Source organism: Apis dorsata, unplaced genomic scaffold (assembly GCF_000469605.1).
Source record: "Apis dorsata unplaced genomic scaffold, Apis dorsata 1.3 scaffold_12, whole genome shotgun sequence".
Lineage (NCBI taxonomy): Eukaryota > Metazoa > Arthropoda > Insecta > Hymenoptera > Apidae > Apis > Apis dorsata.
Genome location: NW_006263315.1, coordinates 131,567 through 139,315, shown reverse-complemented (window position 1 = coordinate 139,315; position 7,749 = coordinate 131,567). Strand labels below are relative to the sequence as shown.

Genomic DNA, 7,749 nt, shown 5'->3' with positions numbered 1-7,749 from the left:
AAAAAAAAAAAAATCGAAGAGAAACATCGATAAACATTTTCCCAACACGTACAAGAAAAAATCCAAGTCGAAATATCGAATATAATAGAATTACACTTGACAAATTGGTTCAATCGTTATTGCGTCAATAAACCGGGCATGGAGATTCGTAGGGAAGGCAATTCCATTGCCGGACGAAATAGTCGCAGGCCAATTCTCAAAAGCAGAGATCCCACTATACGCTCTCCCGCTGATCCCCTCGTCCCACCTATGAATTTGGATGCAGAAAAGTGCGCTCCAAGCTCTCAAAAGCATCCTCGATGGTAGCGAGTTGCGGTCTTCGACATAGATATATTTCCATCGCGAACAAGAGGTCAGCTGGAAATTCGTAGGCGAATAACGCCATCGAATCTCGATCGTGAAACGTTGCTATTGGCTCTAGGGAATACATTTGAGGGATGTTGCGAGAAAGACAGACACTTTTGTCTGATGTTTGAACAATGTATCGCGTTACCTATTCTATTTTCTTTTTTTTTAATATAGTAATTTTCTAAACTATGCAAAACTAAAACAGATTTCTCAATTTTATAATTGATTTTTACTGATGAAAATACATAACCTTTGTGAGTAATAATTCACGCGCAAATTCGAAGTTTTTTTCTTTGTTTGCTTATACAAGAACTTTTATACTTTTCTGATACGCACGACAACAAATCTTTACATCGAATCCTCGACTTAACATATCAGATAAAAAATTAATTAATAATTAATGAATTTACTAATTTTTAATTGATTATTCTTTTCTATTTTTATTAATTTTCTATAAAATTGCTTTAAAAAATAGAACAGAAATACCGAAGCAAATATACAAACTATTTTAACTATTTTAATTACAGAATTCCAAATTGCAAAGTACACTTTAAAAATAAATTAATTTTTTATCCTTATATAATAGTAAAAATCAAAAGTCGATATAATATAATATAAAAATATAATAAATTTAATCAATACCGTTTCGAAATCTGTTTCTGAAATTTATACGCGTTTCGTTTCAAATTCGTTTCCCTGGCCAATTACCGTTCCGAAACAATTTTGCAACACGATTAAATTCACAAATATTTCTATCGGTATCTGTTCGAGCTTCCCGTGAAAAGAAATCAAATTACCAATTTCTTCCAAATGTTAGGACTTACGAGGAAAACGGGAAATCGATACGTGTCTAATTCTGATGAAGCACGAACAATTCGACAGGAAAGGATCCTGTTTCCACGGGCATGCATATGCATCTGTTCACACATTTGTGCGTGACGTCGCGTTCAAAATTGTCCTGTTAGAATAGCATTCGTGCAATTGAGTTTGCAAATATCGCGGTTGATTTCCTACCAAACAGTATAACGATCAATTTCGTACTTTAGTTTCGTTAGATCCAATTGTTCGCCCGTTCTATTTTCAAGACAAGTGAAAATTCCAGAGAAAATTCATTCGCTTCATTTTACACGAATGTATATTTGTAAATCGAATAACGAAACGAAATCGAATAAAAGGAAGAAGAAATAAAATGAAATTCAATTCAATTCATTATATCCAAAGAATAAAAAGTTATTTTGCAATTAAAATGTATTTTTCCAATCGTAATTTCCATTGACTTAAACCGATCGCAAAAATAATCGTACGAATTGATTCGTTGGTAGAAATTACAATTTTATATTTTACATTTTAATCTTGTCGTTCGTGTCGTTGAATATTGCACTTTCCAAATTTTAAAAGTCACTTTATCTTTCATCAAACGGATACGTACACTATATGTATATTTAAAGAAATTTCAAAAAAAGAGTTTTAGGAAGAATTTTATCGTAGAATAAAATCTCGTAGAAGGGGAGAGAATTTATTTTGTTTAATTGGTATTCTCGTATTTCCTCTCTCTTTCTATATATATCTACTCGAATTCTCCCTGCGTGTCAGAGATATAACTTTAATTTACGTAACAAAGAGCAACGGAGAACTTTGCATGAATAATTCGCGCCTTTTATCATAAAATCACCGTTGAATAAAAAACCACTCTCGCTCCAGTTTCCTCGAAACACCCGCTATATCTCGAGATACATCCACCCTCGCCAAGGATGTCTGTCGTTGTTTTCATCTCCATCATGGAGTTCCACGTTTCACCAAGTTTCCAAGCTTTAAAGTCGGAAAATTCTTTTAACGAGTATCCGCGTTGCAAGAAAGGCACGGGCTTTTAAGCTTCTCACTCGTCCTACGGGGGAATTTCTCGGAACAGCAAGAAATTGCCTGGTTCTCGTGCTTAAATGCCCTCGTTACGTTGTATTCTTCGAGAAATATTTGAATTGCTGTTAAAAGGGAATGGCGGAAGAAACTACGTTTGATCGAAAGAAAATTTTATATTGGGATTAAATCGACAATTTTTATCTTACTCTTAGATAAATCTTGCGTTTGGCTTCTCGTAAAATTTTAAATAAAATATCAAATCTGGAAAATCTTTAAATATAATTACTATAATACGATAATAAACGGCAATGAGGGTGGAAACGGGAGGAGGAAACAGGCGAACGTGTATACAGTTTCGGATAGAAACGAAGACAAAGCGAATGGCGTGCAGAATTACGAGAGGATCGCGTGCTAATTTTCCTTTCTCTCCTTCGCTGTTTCTTTTTTCTCTACACCGCCACGATTCCATCATACAGCGATACCCCAGAAAGGGTAGGCAGAAGATATCGCCGAAAATCGTGGCGATACGATTGGTGGCGCGCATTACATCGCCAGGCACGTTGCCAAAATATTAGGGGCGTGAACGAAATCGCGATCAGCTCGTTGGAAAATTAATTTTCTGATTCGAGAATTTGCCAAGATCAAAGATTCATCGATCACACGCTAAGAAGAAAATCTTAACCACGAAATTTTTCTCTCAAAATGGGGAATATAATTCCTTCCCCGCCGATTTAGAAGAATTACGAAAGAGGATAGAAGAAGAGCGAAAAAGAAGAAGGACAGTGAAATATTTTTATCTTCCCAAGGAATCGTTCAGAAATGCATGCATTTCATTCATGGCGACCCTAATGACACCTTCCCCGTTAAATTAATGTTCTTCTCGGTTCTATTGAGATGAGCACGAGACGAGCTCGTTTGACTCCCTTTCGGTTTATTATTATATTAAACTCGGGTTTAAGGAAGAGCCTGGAATTATTTATTCGCGAGAAATAAGTAGAAGAGGAAGAAAAAGCAACAAGATGTTAATCTATCGTTGGGATGAGATTGGTTGTTTAATTGGTAATTCGATTACGAAATCGGAATATATAAAGTGAACAATGCGTATATAATGAAAACGCATTATTGGATCGATGAGTTCTGATTCCGTGTAACGAATTCCCCGCTCCGTTTCGCGCCCTGTTTTTGTTTTAATCTTGCAGCTCGTGTATCGCATATTTACCCGGTTTTCATAAAAGGGAGAAAACACAATGTGCCAGCCGAAGTGAGCATAAATCAATTTTATGCCTTTCAAACTCGACGCATGACACGTAAAACTCTTTAAAAACAATGGAGCGATGGCATATCGCGCGATATCAGCTACAGTTAGCCCTTTGTTCCTGTACAAGCGATAAGGGGACTTCTTCACCGCGTTTCGCGAAACCGGGTGAAATTTTCTATCCGTGAACGTATCCTTTCAACGATGATGATATTCTTTGTCCTTTATATATACGCAAATATCGCGATAAATAAAACTATGAAAAAATATAATTTAATTGAGATTTCAAACGAAATACAAATTCGAAGTGAAAATTTCTCGTATACTTTGCGTATAATAAAGGAATCGTTGGTTTATTTCTTATTTTTTTAAAAGAACGATTTGTTAAATTCAATTGAATCAACGATGCGCGGGAATCGATTCGAGCAATCAATCAATTCGAACAAATGGTAATCGAAAAGCGTGATTAAACGCGATCGCTTCTAAGAGGAGAGGAAAGAAGCAAATAAGGGACAAAGACACCTTCCGACATCGTCTTTCCCTCTCCCTTATCCGTGATGCATCTACAGAAGCGCGAGGATAATAATGCACGGCGGTGGAATCCTAGAAATCCAAAAAGGAAATAAACAAAGATCGTTTTAAACTACTACTATCACATTCCCGATTTCAGTTAAGGGAAATCAAGTGGATGGTAGTTTAAAACGATTCCCCCTTTCTCCTCCTCCTTCTCTTCCTGCTCCTCTCTCCTTTTTTTTTTTTTTTTCTTATTCGTCCAATAATCGCATTCTCTCCTCCTCTCCACCCCCTGACTTGACCTATCTCAACCCAATTTTAAACTTAGCGAACGCGTATCTCTTCGCGATGGCGATACGAGGGATGTATGCGAGTTTCGCGCGTTACTCGGTTGCCGAAACTAGCACGGGGGATACATCAAGGTGTATTGGATATTTGCATTCGCCTTCGTGGTCAGAAAACTATGTGCCACCGAGACGTGAGCCGCATACGCAAATGGAACTTTGAATCTTTTTACCGTTTCACCTTATCTCCCATATGTATCTTCTTGGACGCGTAAATGGAAAATTGTTTGAAGGAAAATATATGAGAAGCTGTCGATGCACGATTCCACGGTGTTTGCGATTGTTTTATGTTAATGGTAATCTTTTTCGATATATTTTTCGATATGGATAATAGACTAAGATTTTATTAAAAATATAAAAATGATATCTGTAAATTTATTACCTGATGTACAACAAATTTTACGATTTTAAATATTCCTGTGCTGCGATTCGTTGATATAATAAATGATATATCCCTTTCTCTTCCTCTTTCTATTATTATAAATTATTATAAATTATAAATTAATGAAAGAATATCTTCGACCCGAATGAGTTGCAATGGTTTATCTTCTATTTTGCCTGTAAATTTTATCTTTTTTATAAATATGCAAATGTAGAGGATCTGTATTAATAATTATCTTGAATGCCTATCCGATAAATTTTTTCCCCCCTTGTAATTTAAAAACGAGAAAGAGGAAGTTAAAAGTTCTGATAAAATCTTTAAATTTTACGATCATGTAACAATAAAAATTGTATCGATATCGGTTAGTTTCAATTTCTATATCGATATCTCGTGACGAACGATACGCGAACGCGTAGACTATAACCGATACAGTTTGCATATAAAGATTCAATATCGTTCGATAAGTTCAATTGTTTTATGATATCCTGAAGAATATTTAGAAACGATTAAAATATTTTCTAAAAGAACATAACAATTTTTCATTTTTGTAAATACCAAAAAATTGACTAAAGCACACGAAGAAAAAAAAACAAATAGTTATAAAATATCAAGTAATATATCGATATCCTATATGATGAAAATTTTAAATCTAATTCTATTGTTAAAAAAAAAAAATAAATAAAAAGATTATTTTCAGATATTGTTTACAATTAACTGAAACCAAAAATTATTCATCGTATCAATTGAATTCGAATATCAATACATGGAAAAATAAATCCATGTATTAATATTTCGATTTCGACAAATGTAAAACACAAGCGAATATCTCTTTATGAAAAAAATATTTTCGAAAATAGAATTTAATATTTCATTTTTGTTACGTTACAAAACAAAAATGACATATACAAAAAAATATAATATAAAATATATAGTTAAAAATAATAAATAAAAATTATTTCGTCTAATTTTAATCCAAACCATTGAGAAACAATAATTTTAAACCAGGAATGTTTTTAACGACGATTGCATAACAATCTGACAAGACATTTGTGTTTTAACTACGTTTTTCCATCTCATTTTGCTTCCCGTTGCTATCCACGAAACTTTAAACAGCATCACCGTTTCCTGCTGTATCCCGTACGGGCACGCAATTAAAAAGAAGAAAACAAAAAAAGCTTTTAGTGCGCAGTAAAAACCATAAAAGGAAAAGATTACACGGTGTAATTTCGTGCACGGAGAAAGAAACGGGTTCGTTGGTACGCGGCAACAAAGTACTGTCACAAAAGAAAGTGTAAAAGCGCCTGTCCAGATTTAGAACCTCAATTAAGGCTATGGAGAAGAAGAATCAATGCAGAAACACCGAGTAATCCATCCACTTCCATGGACCGCGACAGTGACTTTTGTTCAAGTAGAATTGGGCGAGTAAATATAGAGAAGGAAAAAAGATAAGAGTTAGAAGAAAAGAAAAAAGAAAAAAAAAAAGAAAGAAAGAAAAAATAAAATAAAAGTAAATGGAACGGGTACACCACCATTGCCCATCAACTACGAATTTAGCGTTTTCGTTTCTGCGAGTGGAAAATAGGTGGAAGGGAAAGAAATAGAAAAATAAACGATCGAAGTTTGCGATCTTCGTGTATTTCTGTTTTGAATGTGTTCTATTCGGAAGGAAACGTGGAAACTTGGCGCGATTAAACTTCTTCCATTGTGGAAAGTTAATCGCTTGGAAAATGATTCTGTAAATTTCTCGTTATTCACTCCTTTCGGATATTTACTTCGTTTCGAACGACTTTAAATATTAAAAAGACAGAGTTTATTATTATCGAAACATCGATGAAAAATATGATTTATCGAATATTATAATCGACGATGACCAAATTCGCGAATAATATACTTTAATAATCGAACACCTGCATTTATTTGGAACGTCTAATTTCTAACGAAACGATGTTTAAAATATTAAATCTAATAATTTTCTTTTTTAACTACAATTTTACACAGAATTAAAAAATTCAAAAACCCCAAGAGTTATCTAGTATAAAAACTTGATTCATTATTCAAAGTTTTCGTAATCTAATCCATATTCTTCCCCGCCCCCGTTGTTACATATTCCGTCATTCAAACACGTCCAAAGTGTCCGAACAACCGATCGATCAACGAGATCATCCCGATTGTCCCCAACGAGAGAATCAACCACGGTGAAAAACTTTGCACTTTACCTTATCCAAACCGCTCCTCGATCTCGAAAAATCCTTAGCACCCTCTACCCCTCGACCACCGCTCGCATTCTTATCCCTTCATTGGCGGCACCTTAAAAAAAACACCCTTAAACACTGCACGACGCGGTCCACGTTGTATCACACAAGAAATCACGTGTCCGTTTGAATACGTTACATGTCCAAGTCCGCGTGGCGAACACGATCGAAACGAAAACACGTATCCCAGAAGGGCAACCGACGCGCGAACCGACAAGTTTCGAATTAAACACGCGCGGCCTTGATACTCGCGCTATCCTTCTCATGCACCATGAATCGAAACACCACTCATGAGTCACGAGAAAAGAAACGAAAACAAACGAGACGAACAAACTAAATGGAGAACTCGTGAATCATAGCTATTTCTCGAAATCAATGGTAAACAACGAGCGTAATCAACGATCAACCATGCTTTCCACGTTCACGATCTCGAATTTTCTTTCAATTATCGCGAATCGGCTCGCTACGATGAAATCGAGCATCGACACACGCGACCCGGCCCAAAGACCGAACAGAGAAGACGAGAAAGATCGCCGCCAAGGAAGCCGGTCGAACAGTGGATCACGTGGCTTTTCGCACGGGTGGCCGCCGCTCGCAGCCTGGCAAGGACAACACCGTTACACCTTCGCGGCGGCCCGTCGAGAACTGCGTTCACCACGGCTCCCCACCCAACGCTTTGGGGGCAGGACGCTCCAGCTAGACACGCTGCGCGGCGTCGCTCCGCCCCACGTACAACTACCTGCACCCCTCCAACGAACCCCCCTCGCGGATCCTCTCTACCCTTTCTTTCGTTTTCGG

The 7,749-nt window shown here is 36.3% G+C and overlaps 1 long non-coding RNA gene across 1 annotated transcript in view; it reads right to left on the bottom strand.

Annotated features, from left to right (window-relative positions):
• LOC102676846 overlaps positions 1-7,414 on the bottom strand; it is an 82,677-nt gene extending 75,263 nt beyond the window's left edge. Inside the window, exon 1 of the long non-coding RNA XR_004150073.1 lies at positions 6,916-7,414. This is a non-coding gene — a long non-coding RNA (uncharacterized LOC102676846). The remainder of the gene's footprint in view (positions 1-6,915) is intronic.
• Between the last annotated feature and the right edge of the window lie 335 nt (positions 7,415-7,749).